This window comes from Opisthocomus hoazin, chromosome 6 (genome assembly GCF_030867145.1).
Source record: "Opisthocomus hoazin isolate bOpiHoa1 chromosome 6, bOpiHoa1.hap1, whole genome shotgun sequence".
Lineage (NCBI taxonomy): Eukaryota > Metazoa > Chordata > Aves > Opisthocomiformes > Opisthocomidae > Opisthocomus > Opisthocomus hoazin.
The window spans coordinates 18,155,831-18,172,091 of NC_134419.1; the positions used below are offsets into that span (position 1 = coordinate 18,155,831).

Consider the following 16,261-nt stretch of genomic DNA (forward strand, 5'->3'; position numbering starts at 1 on the left):
AGTATATAAATCACTGGCAGTGTAGAAAACTGAGCATATTCTCATTAATGGAAAGCTCAGCTACAAATAATTTATCCCAGTGGAAACACTTTTATCTTCTAATGCCATATAATCACAAAGAATAAGGAAACAATTCTCAGCAGATGGGATTTCCAAGATGAAATATATAAATGGGTGCCTAACTCCCTTAGACATCACAGTCTACAATGACAGATACAGGCTTACAAGAGTGTGTTTCATTTACAGATAAAAGCAGAAGAGGCTGGATGTAGTTTTCATTTCCAGAAGAGCTTTGTTGTGGTTTCTCTCCTGACTAGAAACTCTGATTCCCTGAAACATTTAGCCCTTGAGAAAGAGAAGCAGGAGACAAATCATGTGAGGAGTGGTAAGGAATAGCAAAAGATAGAACTCTTCTTCGAGCTTGAACATGTTTTACTAAATTTTCATCTCTGTTTGGCCAGGTGGTAGTTGAAACACATTAAATGAAAAGCTATGTGGGAGTGTAACACCATGCTGCAGTTGCACTTTGTGCATACAGTTCTTATCTGTTTAGGAACTTATTCCAGATGTTTCAGTAGAGGAAAATACAACAATTATTTTGGTCATGTTTTAAGATAAGCTATCAGCAGGTCTGGAAAATGTTTTAATCTGGCCTTGCAGCTCCTTCAGTAAATTCCCTACAACATTCATTTTCTAAAACTGTTTATGCCCCATTTTGCTTTCTCTGCTATTTGGTGTGTTTAGAATTTCAGCAAACATGAAAATAAAAAAGGAATAAAACTGCATCAATATTTAGTGGCAAACACTTCTTAGTGTTTTATGTCAGTAAAATGTGGCAGTAGACCACTGGAACCCTTGCACGTAATTAAGGAAAAGCTTATGATTTTAATTTACCACTGTCTCCCAGTATATGGATTACAAATTGAATTTTTACATAAACAACTTTAAATCATTATGGCAAAAGATAATTTCAGCATCATCAATACAACATCAATATTTATCAGCTTGTAGGTAGGATTCTGCTTGGTAAGTCAGGGATAGAGGAAAAAATTAAATCTGGAGAGATCCTTTAAAGGTGACGGGAAATTACATCAGCACTTCTTGTTTTCCTGTGGAAACCAACAGAATCCACAGAGCGTGGGTGAATCCAAACAGACCAGTAGTGAATCCCCAGGACAACACATATCATCTGCTCCTTACGGGGAGCTGCTGGAAGAAAAACAGGTTCTTTAAAATGCAATGCAGTGCAAAGCAGGGTAGGGCAGGGCAGGGGAAAGGAAGGGTAGGGCAGGGCAGGGGAAAGGAAGGGAAGGGAAGGGAAGGGAAGGGAAGGCAAGGCAAGGCAAGGCAAGGCAAGGCAAGGCAAGGCAAGGCAAGGCAAAGCGAGGCGAGGAGAGGCGAGGCGAGGCGAGGCGAGGCGAGGCGAGGCGAGGCGAGGCGAGGCGAGGCGAGGCGAGGCAAGGCAAGGCAAGGCAAGTGTTTTTGCTTGTAATTCTCAGACCTCCAGGTCCCATCACTGATCACCTAATGAATATATGGCTTCTCTCCTGTACACTGCTTGCTACAGACACCCTGCCCCTTTCAGTAATGGTCAGTATACACAGCCCCAGGACTCTGTATCCGATTTCTCCCTCTTTCCATTTCGATTTTATTTATTCCGTTGGACTGATAAACACACTAGTTTCTAGTGTTAAACAGCTGCTATGAGCTCAGTATTGCCCCATGACATATGATGTCACAAATCTTGCTGAATTGAACTTCTTTTCTTCAGTCTCAGTCCCTTTCAGACATTTTTTCTAGCCATCCTGATTTCATTACAGAAAATGTCATATCTCCTTTAACTTACAAATTCCCAGTCACAGAACTCAGGCAGCTACTTTAATGTAATGTTAAATTTTTAAAAATACTTTCACATTACACATCTGCTCACTTTTTAAGAGTAATTTCAAAATATTGCTAGGTCCTGATCAATTTTATTAGTACTTCTCCCCCCTTTCGGATGATCAAAATTAACATCTCTACAAAGAATACACCCTCTCTTTTAAAGGATTACTTTTCATCTTGAATCATGCATAGAATATGCCTTCTAACTCTATCCAGTGTAAATAATGTGCAAAATAATCAAAACATCATCATGACCTGACAGCAGAAGCCTTTTGATGAATAGGGTTTTATGTAGGATTATCGTATGACATTTCCAAACTACATTATATTTGAGTCATATACTATTGCATTAAATTCTTCTATCATGCTGGATTTGTACATTTAGCAAATTATCAGCGTTCTCCTTTGTGGTCAGATTTATACAGCAATTGCAATCAAAAGCACCAGAAGTACAGAAGGAAAGCAGACCAGACGAAGGATATTCTACTAATGAAGAATCAGATCTTTTTATGCTATGTTATTTATTCCTTTGTTTAGCCCTGACAATGTTATTGAGTTTGTTCAGAGCACCAGATACCAATACAGTCCCTAAATATGTTACAATTCAGAGTAGTAGATATGCTGAAAAAACAAGCGGTATAACTACGTAACAGCTACGTTGGAACAACTGCCTTCTTTCCCGCAACCCACCACCACTACATTCCATTCATGGTAGTCAAATTCTCTTTTCCTACAGTTTGTCTGCAAGTTAGACAGTGACCGACAAATGCACAATTTTCCCCAAAATTCAACAAGTACTGTGCATGAAGTGTGTATATTGCTGCAAACTGATACACAATTGGGTGATAGCCATGCTTTCATTACAAATACAATCACATACCTTAAAAAGTGTACAGTTCAGCAGAAAATGGCTTCTGTGACAGGGCAAACACAAAGACTTATCTGGTCTTTGGCACATATAAAAAGTTCAATTGACTGAGTTCCTCAGTTTTCATCAAGGATGAAGCTGAACCATCACTAGAGTATGATACTGCAAGATCTAGGATAGGTTAGGGAGAAACAGTCCTTGTTCTTACCAGCTAATGGATTGTCCCGGTTTTATGTACAACGTAACACTCCATCTATCAAGCACAGTAAGCAATGTTAACCTACAGTTGTAAAAATAAAAAAGCCTATTTGTAAAAGAGAAGTCTTCACAGAACAGGCATAAAACACCCTCAAACACTCACGCACCCTCAAAGGAGTGCTTTAACGCACCTTGCATTAAAGGGACTAGTAAGTTAAGAAGAGTAGCCCGAGAGTAAGGTAACAAAATGAGAAAAAGAAATACAAAAAAGCAACTGGGAGAAGGAAAGGCAGCCAAAAGATGGAAGAATAGGACTAAAAGGAAGAAAATGCAAAATGCTGTGGACCTAAAAAATGTAAGTAAGAAAGAAGAAAGAGAGGAGAGAAAGAGACAGTGTTAGAACAGTAGGAAAGGGAGCAACCCCCAAAAAATAATCTGCATTAGCAAGTCCATTGCCCTGCCTGGACTCAGCTCTACCATCCTGTCTTGGGGTAAATTTTACACTAGCTCACAAAAAACAGATTTTTTTACCACTGGAATGCACCAGGTTGCATCAATAGGCAAGTTTTTAACAAAAAGATATTCCAGAAGAAGAAACCATCCCAGGACTTTATCTCTTTGCAAAAGTTACTCAGCTTAAGCCGCAGAGTAGAAGAAAAGGAAGAAGAATGGAGCAAGGGAGAGGAAGAGTAGAAGGGAGAGGAGTAATGACAAAGTCCACTTGGTGATAGAGACTAATGCAGGACTCCGTAGTGTCCCCAAAGCTGGTGGTTGGTCTCTACCCAAAAGTCAGCAAATGCAATTGCTATAATCCAATCTACAGCTTTTACCATAAGGCAGAGGTGTAGTGTCATAGTGTTTCTGAAGCAATGAACTCCCCATGTAAACGACCCTCTCAGCAATTTAAAATAGTTCAAAATCTTACCTACTACTATGGTTCAAAATGGATTGCTCTTCCACCAAAAAGTCATGCACATTCCTAATTAAAGAAACAGACTTGACTTTCTCTGCTCGAAACTAATACTGTCTACTCTCTGCATATAGAAAAAGGACATTTAAAAATAAAATAAAATAAAATAAAATAAAATAAAATAAAATAAAATAAAATAAAATAAAATAAAATAAAATAAAATAAAATAAAATAAAATGAAATAAAATAAAATAAAATAATAAATCAAGAGCTATAAAATGGAACTATCTCCATTTACCCTATCTCTATCAAGGACTAAGTCTCTAGAGGCACCTTTCAACCTCTTCCATTCTGTGAACAGATTCAGCGAATCATGGCCACTGATGGAGCTTAATTGCTTATCACAGTCTAAGATCTAATGAAAGTAGCCAAGTGTTATACAATCTACAGTTCAATTGATATCAGAAAGAAATACATTGCTAAGAACTCAAAACACTTTAGCTGCTAAAAAACCCATACTTTCTAAATTATATCCACCATATCCAGTGCTATCTGACAATCTCCCAAGTGCTAAATTCCACCTGAATTAATATAGAACGCTGAAGTTCATTTTTCAACATTCTGTTCGAGCAATTGTTTCCTGTAGCCACATTTTGGATGAGAAAAAGTGGTACTAGGTTTCTTGCTTTTGGCAATAAATATAACCCATATAACATCATACATTGAAAACACAGCAAAAAGAAAGTCACGCTTCTTAATAGAAGTGAGTTTATGTATTCAACTCTTCAAATTTCATTATTTTTCCTTTTAAATTAGTATAATCATGTCTCAGCTTGGAATACTTCAGTACCACAAGTGATAACAAAAATATTTGGATGCAGTAATGAAGAGGTTAAATCTTATTGTAATTAGATTTCAGTATGCATGGTCATGTGGCTAATAGTAAATTTTCCTTGATTAACTGATCCTGTTTGTTAAGAGCTCCTATTAACATTAGCACACTCTATGTCGGCTGTAGAGACACACCACGGACCAGTGCAAGATTAATGAAGGCAGGTACGCATGCTGATTAGAATGTGCCAGTTTAATAAACTCTTCTAACATTAAATTATTTAATGCATTCATGCTCATGTAGGCTATTCGATGGTCAGCTTGACCACCTATGTGTTAATATTGGGAATTGAAATGCAGAGGATGGAAGAAATATAGCAGTGGATGAGGTAATTAGCTCTCATGTCTGATAAATGGGGCAATACCTATGTGTATACATGTTTAGCACATCACAAATGGTGCTTTCATTAACTGGAATCTCTTGCTGAAAATTTTCTGAATGTTTAGTTTGATTTTGATCCCATAAACAATTCAGCTAACTACTATAGCCAGTGTCTGTTTAATATTTGAAGCAAATTTAAAGCGAGCTATAGAGATAAAATACATTGTTAAAATATAACACAAAAATTATCCTTGAAGCTTCAAAGCCGTTTAGAAGTTCTTCCAGTGTATTGCTTTGAAACAAAGATAATGTTTAATAAACATTAACTGAAAAGTTACATGTTGTGGGCTGATACTTGTTTTATCTTGTGTATTCCTCTCTCCTGTGTCACTAGTAAGTGGTTGTTAACTTAGCAGAAAACTTGAAGTTTGAGGAAGATGTCAAGCCAAACAGTTGCTCTTCAAACCAGTACCAGAATCATTTAAGTGTGCACTTGAGTTACACACTGAGTTCCATTCCATTTTGTTATGGGGCAACACAAGTCCTCTGTCATATACTGTATCAATTCATTTTAAAAGCAACACAAATCAAAGGCAATGTTTTGATATAACGTGGTGTGTCACATGATTTGATGCACTGCATTTTGCCTTCAGTGGCATCCGAAACACAACAGTGGGAGAGCTGAGGACTAGCCTGGTACTCCTTCTGCTCAACCCTTTTTGCTGGCATTTGAATCTCTTCTCAGGTCATTTAGCAAATCTAAACAAATGAAGGGAATGGCTGATGGGCTTCAATTCAACACTATGTCCAGCTTCAGAATCTTTTAACAAAATATAACCTTCCTAAAGCACTTTGGTGAATGAGCACTTTACTTATTGACTGTGGTCTCTGTCCATTCACTTACAGTAAGCCACTCATTTCAAATAGCTTTTGTAATATTTTAAAGATTAAAATGATATAAAATGAATAGCTTTAGTACTGATCAGCCATGTAAGTGCATATTACTAGAATTTAATTAGCCAAGCTATTACGTCATTGCCAACAGTACAATGTGACAATATTGATGAAAACACCCCATCACTCCAGGCCTAGGAATCTCACCTAAACACAGGTCTGTTAAACAGGACTGGGGTGGAAACTACGCCTTTCCTTACAAAGTTTGGGTGCTTCCACCGCAAAAGTTGACAAAAAATAAAATAAAATCATGTGTTTTGAAGGTGTATGTGGGACAGAAAGACGTCCTTAAAATGTAGGCAGCATTTAAAGGCAAAAACGTAGCACATTGTCAGGAAAAAGTGGATGCCTCATGTTGGCCTGCTCATGGTCACTCAAAACATCTGAAAGATTCATAGCACAGCCCAAAAAATGAAAATGACAAAGGCAAGTCCAGAAAAGAAACAGATCTAAGAGAACGGTTTTGCTGGATCTTGCCTGAAAGCATGATGGAGGCACGCAAGCAATGAGAAGAAAGCGAGTCTCGGTTTGTGTAAGCTAAAAGAAGCCTAGAGAGTTCACCTGGCAATACTGCTACGTGGGGTTTGGTGATGTGGGCAGGGGAACTGTTTCTGGCTGGCTGATACCTCCTATGTGCAAGCACAAGAGGATTTGATCATCAAACAAGATTACTTCACAGAATTACCTGTGTCAGTTTCTTTCCTAACTGGAGCTATCAGAAGATCCTAAGTTTCCATCTATCTGCCTTCTTGGATCAACTGGAGTGATATAATTTTTCATCTGTAATTGTTCCTTAAAATTGTACATAAAATTAGTAAAAATACAGAATCATTTGGGTTGGTAAAAGTTAGAGTTGGAAAAATGTGTCCCACCCTTCATTCTTAGGGAAACAGATTTCATTAATTTCCTTCCCGCACCTTGCAATACATTTAATTTGAAAATGTGCCTGTTTTGACTTGGATGTCAAGTGGTCATATTGGATTTCATCTGGTTTCACCGCATTTCCCATGCTGTCCCTCTGGGCAGTGTCTGCTCCTTAAGACTAGTGCTCTGCTGCATGCCAAATTCTACTCATATTATGGTTAGGAAAGACCATTAATCATCAGGTAGAGGCAAGAAGGCTGGCAGTGAGAGAACAGCATACAGAGCCATTCCAAATTAGAGACAGAAAATAAATGGTTCGGAGGGACAGAATCAAGGAGAAAAGCACCAATAAAAGCAAAGAAAAGGAAACCAGAACTGGGAAGAGACAAATACAATGTGAAAGCAACATCAGGAAAGGAAGATGGAGGCAAAGTCATGAAAGGAGGATGTACATGCTTGCAGCTTGATTTAATCCCTAACTGTACCTCGTGAGGACTTCTTGGAATAAGAGATTACATGAGATGGCAGAGAGAAATTCCTGAGAAGTGAAAGATGCCATGTCAATCAAAGGAAACCTTCTCAAAAAACCCTTTCAAAGAGGCTATCTGAATGTTAAGCAAGATCTGTGGGTGCAGGTAGATCATGGGCCCCCACATTTGTGAGGCCACGTGCCACATGATAGAAGGAGGAGCATCCTGAAGTTTGATCCCTTGTCCTGCTTTGACAGATCTGAAGATAAGGAGAGACAATTTAATATGCGGCAGGCTTAACAGGAGGCATTTTCAGATGAACTGCCTACATCTTCCTAAGCAGCTTCCTTCAGCTTGTAAAGGCTTTGACAGTTCACATTCTCAGATGCAGATTTCTGTAACAGAACTGAACGGTGTGTAGTATTGTACTCTCTGACAAGCCTAGGATCCTGAATATCATAAAGACACAAGAACTGCATTGCATTAGGTAATTTTCTGAAGTTGCTGTACTTACTCCTGTGCCTGTCTAATCCTCTCTTCTTTCTCTTCTGTAATCTCTGCAAGTCCCCCTCCAATGCTCTTCCAATTACAGTTCCATGCTGCCCATCATGTCGTCAGTTGGAAGATACTAGGTTTGGATTAGCACTAAATTCCCTTAAGTCTTTCAAAGTCTCCACCTGTGTATGAAGTAAGCCTGAAACTTTAATTATATCTGCCCAGCTGATGCAAGTTGTTCTTTCCAGCTAGATACTTGCGTTTCAGGAGACCAGACCAGCTAGTAGTATATATATTCTGAGCATGGGCTAGCAACAAATTTGAAAGAAAAACTCCCTGAACAAATTGGCTAATGCAGCATGGTATTTTTAGTCTTGAACTGTGGCAGTTTTCTTAAGCAGATGACATATTTTTCACAAGCAGCTGATGCACAAACAGCTCTCAACATGTATGATGTTGGAGTCCACTTACTTTAAAAGACCAGTGAAATCAAACAGATCGTGTTTTCAGTGAAGTTGCCAAAATTCTTGCATCTACAAACTTACAGATCAGCTAAGCTCTACCGATAAGGACCCAGGGGCAGTTGAGTGAGTTCAAGCCTTGCCTTGCTCCAGATGCACACCTACAGCCACTCTGCATGTACTGCTGTGGAATATCAGCCAATGGGTACCACGTTCCCATTCCCAACGTTTCCTCTGCTGTGCTGTGCTCCACTTGCATTATTTCTTTGTGCTGCTTTGACTCAGCATAGACTTTGGAGGGGTACGACTTTCTTTTACTGTTTCCGAAATTGAATCCTCTTGATTTTCTGTCCTAGTATCTAAAATTGTAGAGTTTCTTTACTATGTGTCTGGAAGATTTTATACCCTAATCTGACTTTTTAAATAGAATATTTTTAATAACAATACAACAGCACAAATCAGCAAAGTCACATTCAAAATCCAAAATGTAACTGCATTGCAGTGTCTTAACATAACTAAACCTGAGAAATACAGTCCAATACATTTCTTCCCTAATTTCCTTTAAAACCCACACAGGGACACCAGGATATAAATGAAATTTTGGTTTGTTTTTTTAATGCTGCCTCTCATGTCTATTTAAGTACAACTACCTGGATCAGATGGATAGATAATTTGCCTCCTAAGAGCCCATGCCCTTGCTTTATTAATCTGCTTATCTTTAAGAGCAGGTTTTCCAGGTCAAGACCCTGAGGGGAGTCACTTAAAAGGAATAAAGGAATACTCTTTGTTGGCATACAAATGACTACGATGTACCAGTCACCTTCCCCCATTTATCCTGGCAGAACACAAGGTTTGGTTAGGAAACGCCAGCTGTGCCACTACCTGAAAAGTGCTCTCATCCATTCCACCCCACAGCTGTCATCAGCAAAGGATGGAGGTTCATGGGGATGTCTCTGCTCCAGGGACAGAGGATGACTCTTGGACTCAACTTGCTTCTCCAGAGTACGTAGCCACAAAGCTTGTGCCCGGAGAGGCATTTTTTGACGCAAAGAAAATACATATCCTGCTACAGACCAAGAGCAGTTAGGAAAAAAATGGCAACCATTTTATCTTGTTTCTTCCTTTCTTAGGGGTGCTAGGTGCACAGCTAATACAGCCCAGACTTGCCATGACAAAATATTCTACTATTCTTCTACCAGAAGATTTTGAGAAGTACTATAAATAGCTCCTGGTAAGCACTTTGTAAAGAGTACCTAGTGCACTTTATGTATTTAGACTTGTACAAATATCCAGTGCAATGTAGAGGGATTAGGCCAGACAGCTACCATTAGCAGTAATGGCTGTTCCACCCCTGAATTCCTGGGTGTGAACTGAAAATTACCTTCAAGTCTCAAATTTAACTGATTTTTTTCTTCTTTTTTTGCCTTTTTATTTCATTTTTTTCAAAGGCAGCTTCAGAATTTTTTTAAGCTATTTCATAACCCAGAAGTGCTGAAAGGACTCCTCATGGAATTAATTTCAATCAGCAACTTGACTTTGAAGAATATACATACATCTATATATACATAAATATATATATATTTATATACATATATATATACATAAAAACTTATATTATTGTATTAAAAAAACCCCACTAGATTAAAGGAACAGTGCTGTTTCAAAGTCAAGTAAAGTTAAGGAATGTAAGAAGTAAGGTAGCTCATTGTGGCAGCAATTAAGGTAGCACTAACACCCATACACCCTTAACTTAGCCCCCTTAAATTCATGTTTACAATATAGTTTTAAATTATATGATTACATTATTAATTTTTCCCACAGGAAATACTCACTTCAGTCAGTGTCCTAGGTAGATGGTACTCAACGAAGGAGCAGGGCAGATGTTCAGTATTTTTGTTATCCTCACCGTTCAGAGAGTGGTCCCCCATCTTCCTCAGTACACACTCTCTTCAAACTGTATTTTACAGAACAAAGAATTTTGTTGTGGGATACAAAGAATTTACTTGTGGGATAGTCTATTACCCTCCATGGTACAGTATCTGAATATTTCTCAAGCATTAATGAATTTACTTTCAGAACATCCCTTTGGTTCATTTAATTGTAAACCATTTTACAAGTGGGAAGCTGAGGCACAGAGCTAATAAGGTTAAAAATACCTGCTCATCTTGGGTTCTTCTGAGATGCCTAACACTGTTTCTCCTTACTATTAAGCTTTATGCAACACCGTGTTTGTTGAAGTGTACTTCCTATCGACCTATTGGAGTTATGAAGCACTTCACTAAATCAGAGCATACCTCTGCAGGGTAATGAAAACACACTTCTGGGTCAGCTGACACAAGCGTAATGCTGTTGCCATTGGCAGCAGCAAGGGTTGGGTTTAAATTTATGGGAATTACAACAAAAACTCAACCCATCATAATGAACCTAGAGATAATTACACTAAGTTTTCTGGTGCTAAAACCAGAAACCTAATTTCCCCACTTGCAAAGCAGTAGTTTAACAACCCGCATTTTCATTAAAGGCAGAACAGAGAACTACGCCCATGTAGATGCACAGGGAATGACTACTTTATAAAACTGTAACTTCACAGCTCACACTCTCTTCCTCCAGGAGTCCACGTGGGGCCTGCAGGCTGCTTTCCCCTTCACTGGGAAGGGGGCTGAAATGACCCCTTCTTGCTGGGTAGCAGGGCCCAGTTAGGCTGGATCAAGCCCAGGGTGTGGACTGTTTCTGCCAGCTCCCCGGCTGCCTGGCCCCTGCTGGCACCCAGCCCTGCGCCGCCTCTCGCCTCAGCTGTGGCCCACGCTGCTCCTCACCTCGCCCACGGCGCTTTAGCTAACTCCACCATTTTTATCCACAGCCTCTGCTACTCCATCTCCAAGAACGCTGCATGGAATACTGACAACTAACCACATTGTCTTGGAGTCCTTTTCACAGGAGCACTCCAGGGCCGGGAGCTCTTGCTGTAGATGAGGGTGATCATTTCCCCGTCTCCCTGCCCCACCTGCACGGGCACATACAAACCATTAGCAGGCCCAGGCTTCTGTACACGGGCTCAGCAACGGTCCTCCAGTTTCCAGGATCTGCTGTCCTTTAAGAACACAAATCTCTCTTGGAAGAAATGACATTCAAACATAATAAAACACCACGTGCAAAACCGGGCATGCCTCAAGCTGGAAACAGCCTGTAGCAGAGCTGCCTCCCCTCTGCTCTTCCTCCGGGCTTCCCCCGCCTCAGGGGTTCGCAGGCCGAAGAGGAATATGGGGGCTTCGCTTTTACTGTAGACCTCAGTTGCTCTGCTTTTTTAAAAGATTTATGCAGCTTAACAGACATAAGGTAAGAACCCAGTTCTCCAGGACAACATTCAGTTGCCAGCCTCCCTAACCAATCTGCTTTTTTCCCTCCTTGCCTAGTGGGAGTCTTGCTTGCATCGACTGTTCCTCACCCTAGCCTCATCATTCCACCCTTTTCCTATCATTTTCTCCCAGCCCCCACATCCAAATTACCAACTTCCTTTTTCTACCCCCTCCATATTGAAACGAAGTGGGGTCCCAGGATATAGCAGAAGGGCACTGAGATAACAGGAAAGTTTATTCTTGCTCTCAGTGTTGGTGTTCAAGCGCCTAAGTGCCCGCCTTTTGGGGCTGGCAGCCTTGCTGCATGGAAAGCCTCTCTGGTTCAGCAGCTCTGGGGAAGGAAGCAACACTGGTGCTCTCCAGGGCTGTGATCTCCACACTTGGTGATGCAGCCCAGGAGGAAGGGACTAAATCTTGCCACAGAAAAAAGGCAGGGGAGGGGGGAAGAATTTACCTGCTGAACTCTAACAACTGTCCCTGAAGCAAACAAGAAAACACTGACTGGACTTTTTTACAGCAGCTGATGACTTAGCCAAACTTTCGTGCTTCCTGCATGAGGGCAGTGAAAGCCACACTCTGACACGCTTATCACTGCTGCCGAACGGCAAGTCCTTGCTCCTTGTATGGGAGCATCAGTGCTTCTCAGTAAGACAATAAAGTAATGAACACAGACAAAGCCACATGTTTCCCTTCATTTTATTCTCTGAAATAGTAGAACACTTTCAGTAAAACTCTGAAACAGAATGGAGTATTTCAATCTAATTATTTCCATTAGCAACTTATAATGGGTACTGCTGTCTAGGTTGTGGCTAACATAGCAAGAGTGCAAACTGATGTGTCTCTTGCAAACAGATGGATGGCCCGACAAAGATACATATTTTTACACCTTTATGAGTCATCTGGCTGGAGAAGAAACATTTAAACTTGAATTTTGTCTCCTATTACAAGCATTCACTTGTCATCAGTCCACTAAGGGGGGTGATGCTGTGGGAGAACACCTGTCTACACCATTTTCTTGTCCTCTTCAATCCATAATTACATATCCCTGAGAAAAACGTGCTAAACTTTGTACCACAGGCACTTCCAAGTAATTATTTCACTCTAAAATTACATTAAAAAAATTCTGCAGAGATTTTTTGTAATTCTCTGTTTTGAAGGCAATATATTTCAATAATTTTGTGTTGTTTATTTTTAATTAAACTCTACAATTTTAAGAAAATATTTTAAAAGGTTGTTATTTTAATATTGAAAAATCACCTTCTTTAACAAGAAAACTCACTCTTTGCCATTCAACACTTAACATGTCAAAACGAGAAAATGAGAATGCAATGTAAGGGTAAAAACAGGTAGCTCTCATTGTGACAGATTGCTTTCAGCAACACCATCAACAACCACAACAGAAAAGCTTCTTGAATCTACTTGCATGAGTCTTACACTTCACTTACCAACCTTACAGCTCAGGAATTGCTTCTTCTACAGTCTATACAAAACCAAATAGAATCAGGGGATCATGCCCTCATGAGGTATCTGGACTGTATAACAGTAATAATTATAGAGCAGTATTATTAACAATCAGCCTACATTTTTCACTGTGACAGATTCAATGCACTATGGAATCCAACTTTTAATTGAAAAATAGTCAAACTATAGCATTTCTGCTTGCAAAGATAAACTTTTCATTTGTACATGGATGCAGTCTTGTCTCAGTCTAACTTAACAGCTTTGAGGAAGATTGCCTTTATCTGTCTCAACTGTTAGTTATTTGCTAAACCTAATGCTTCAAATCTCCCCAATACTAGATGGCAAACTTGAGAGACTCTTGGCCTATGTTTTCTTTAGTGTGGAATAACCGTTCTCTCCAAGCATGCTTCAAATCAGCACAGAAAGAGTCTGTTTGGACCCCAGAAAGTGAGGGTGAAGTGCTAAAATCAGTGTTGTAAAACTCATGTAAAATAATAGGAAGTCCATATTCATTATTATCATCACAGTTTGCAGTTACCATCTAGTCCCAACACTAAGCTAAAGCTTCAGTCCAGGGGCAGTAATTTAAAACTTTTTAGGCTGATTCTATAAAATGGGTAATTTGTCCAGTTCTGGGCTCCCCAGTTCAAGAAAAATGAAGAGCTACTGGAGAGAGTCCAGCGGAGGGCTACAAGGATGATGAGGGGACTGGAGCATCTCTCCTATGAGGAGAGGCTGAGGGAGTTGGGCTTGTTCAGCCTGAAGAAGAGAAGGCTGCGAGGGGACCTAATAAATGCTTATAAATATATCAAGGGTGGGTGTCAGGAGGATGGGGCCAGACTCTTTTCAGTGGTGCCCAGTGACAGGACAAGGGGCAATGGGCACAAACTGAAGCACAGGAAGTTCCGTCTGAACATGAGGAAGAACTTCTTCACTCTGAGGGTGACGGAGCACTGGAACAGGCTGCCCAGGGAGGTTGTGGAGTCTCCTTCTCTGGAGATATTCAAGACCCGCCTGGACAAGGTCCTGTGCAGCCTGCTGTAGGTGACCCTGCTTCGGCAGGGGGTTGGACTAGATGACCCACAGAGGTCCCTTCCAACCCCTACTATTCTGTGATTCTGTGGGTACATACTCTAAAGTATGAGACTAAATTATCATTAATTTTATATTTGAAAGACTGATCTGTCATATAGAAAGGTGTTAGAAATAGTCACTACAATGTATTATTCAATGCTGTGCTTCAAAAATCCCAAACTCAGATATCACAACCTTTGATTGGCATAGACATTAGTATCTGAATGTAATGTGCCCCTCTATCTCCCACCAACATATAGCTAGATAGATGTTGGGATAATGAATATCATATTACTTTGTAGCTAAAAACACTACCTTCAACTCTTCCAGCTCGCAGTCAAGAGCTGATAAACAAAGCACAACTCATAAAGTGTGATCCACTTTTGAAGAAGGGAACCACACGTAAAAAACACCTGCTAAGCTGTATGATGTGACTTCTGGGGAACATTCACATGTTCTGCATTAAGAGACTTATTGACCTGGAGAATTTATCACTGAAAGAAAAATCAGGCATAAAAGTAGGTGATTCATTAAACTGGTGAAATTATAGAGACGATCTTCTGAATTTTTGCTTAATCTCCTGTTTTCAAAACAGAGGACCAAGGTCAACAAAGATTCAATATTGGTGCACTTTTAGAAATACTGGGAACTACATCCAGGGGCTGCTGTGTCCTATTAATGACCTTTACCATGGCCTCATAGATAGACCTCCATAGAGTTTTATCCCTGCAATATATGTCAAGTACATACTTATCTGACCTTCTCAAGTAGATGAAAAGTGAGACAAAAAATGGGAAAAAATATTTTGATTAAAAGAGCAATGTAGTTTCTGTGAATTTTTGATGTATGATGAGCACAAACACCTCAAAGAATCATCCAAACTCTTACTCAGGTAAATGCTGAAAGAATCTCCATGTATTTAAGTGGAATTAGGGCAACTGATATAGCAGTTCTTTTTGCAATAACTTTGATAGACAATAAGTGCTCCTCCAGATGTCATGCTGGAGAAAGGAGTGCACATCTATCTTGCGTATTTGTCTCTGGGACAGGTGGCAATAAATTTCTACTTCTCTGCTTTAATTTTGATGGTCAGACAGGCAGACAGGCATTTATTTCACAGTGGATTCCTTTTTGTCATCATTTCAGAATATTAGCTCTTTCACAGCCTTCCTAGAACCGAGTCTTAGTTCGAATTTCATGAACACCAGCAGTTGGTTCACGTAAAGGTCAGTCTCCTAAATTTCATCATACTCCCTTATATTGATTCACATTTGTCCATACAGAGAAGATCCAGGCTTACTTCTGCTTCACCACAAAGTATTTTGTATGTTATACAGTGGGAAAATGTAACAAATCTGAGCTGATCAGTTTGTGAAACCATGCTAAGGTAAGTTATGTGGAAAACTGGACTGATGCTGCGTTTACAGCTAAAATCTACTAAAGCATAAGAAAATAAATGACATTCCAACTAGACATGCATTCCTACTAAATATCATGAATCAGGGTGGAAGAACTTCAGTTAGAACTTAATAAATCATGGCTCTCTTTTCAAGTCCTAGATCCTTCCCTCATTAATGCTAATTTAACATTCAGAATAAAGTAAGACCTTTCATGTTTAAACAAAATGGTTAATATTTACAAAGAACAGCTATGTTTCCGATAATAAGTCAGTATTAATGAGCAATGAAAATTGCTTTTTCAGTATTTAATACTGGGCTCTGATACTGCTAATGTCACTAAAAATGTCATTTTTAAACCACCTGAAGTAGCATATGCAATAACAGTCTAAATAAATTTACGATGTGCTTACAGGTTTAACTAGGATCCAGACACAAGAGTTTAAATACATATTTTTTCTGAGTGGAGACATAAAGCACAGTTGCACTGAAGCCAACTTAAAGGATCCAACTCTAACGGAGAGTTAGTTAACTTGTGTCACATTATATTGCAATCTCCCATACAGATATCTCTTATATGTTAATTACCAGAGCAGCAGCCAACGTAATCACTCATCACTGGTGGCCCAGTGCCAAGCCTTTTTGATACAGTTCTT

The 16,261-nt window shown here is 39.5% G+C and overlaps 1 long non-coding RNA gene across 2 annotated transcripts in view; it reads right to left on the reverse strand.

Moving 5' to 3' along the window:
* Window positions 1–10,186: 10,186 nt before the first annotated feature.
* The window catches only part of LOC142361690 (uncharacterized), a 209,879-nt gene continuing 203,804 nt past the window's right edge, over window positions 10,187–16,261 (reverse strand). For both annotated transcript variants that reach the window (XR_012764334.1, XR_012764335.1), the window contains exons 9-10: window positions 11,228–11,321; window positions 10,187–10,271 (exon numbers count right to left, since the gene is read on the reverse strand). This is a non-coding gene — a long non-coding RNA (uncharacterized LOC142361690). The remainder of the gene's footprint in view (window positions 10,272–11,227; window positions 11,322–16,261) is intronic.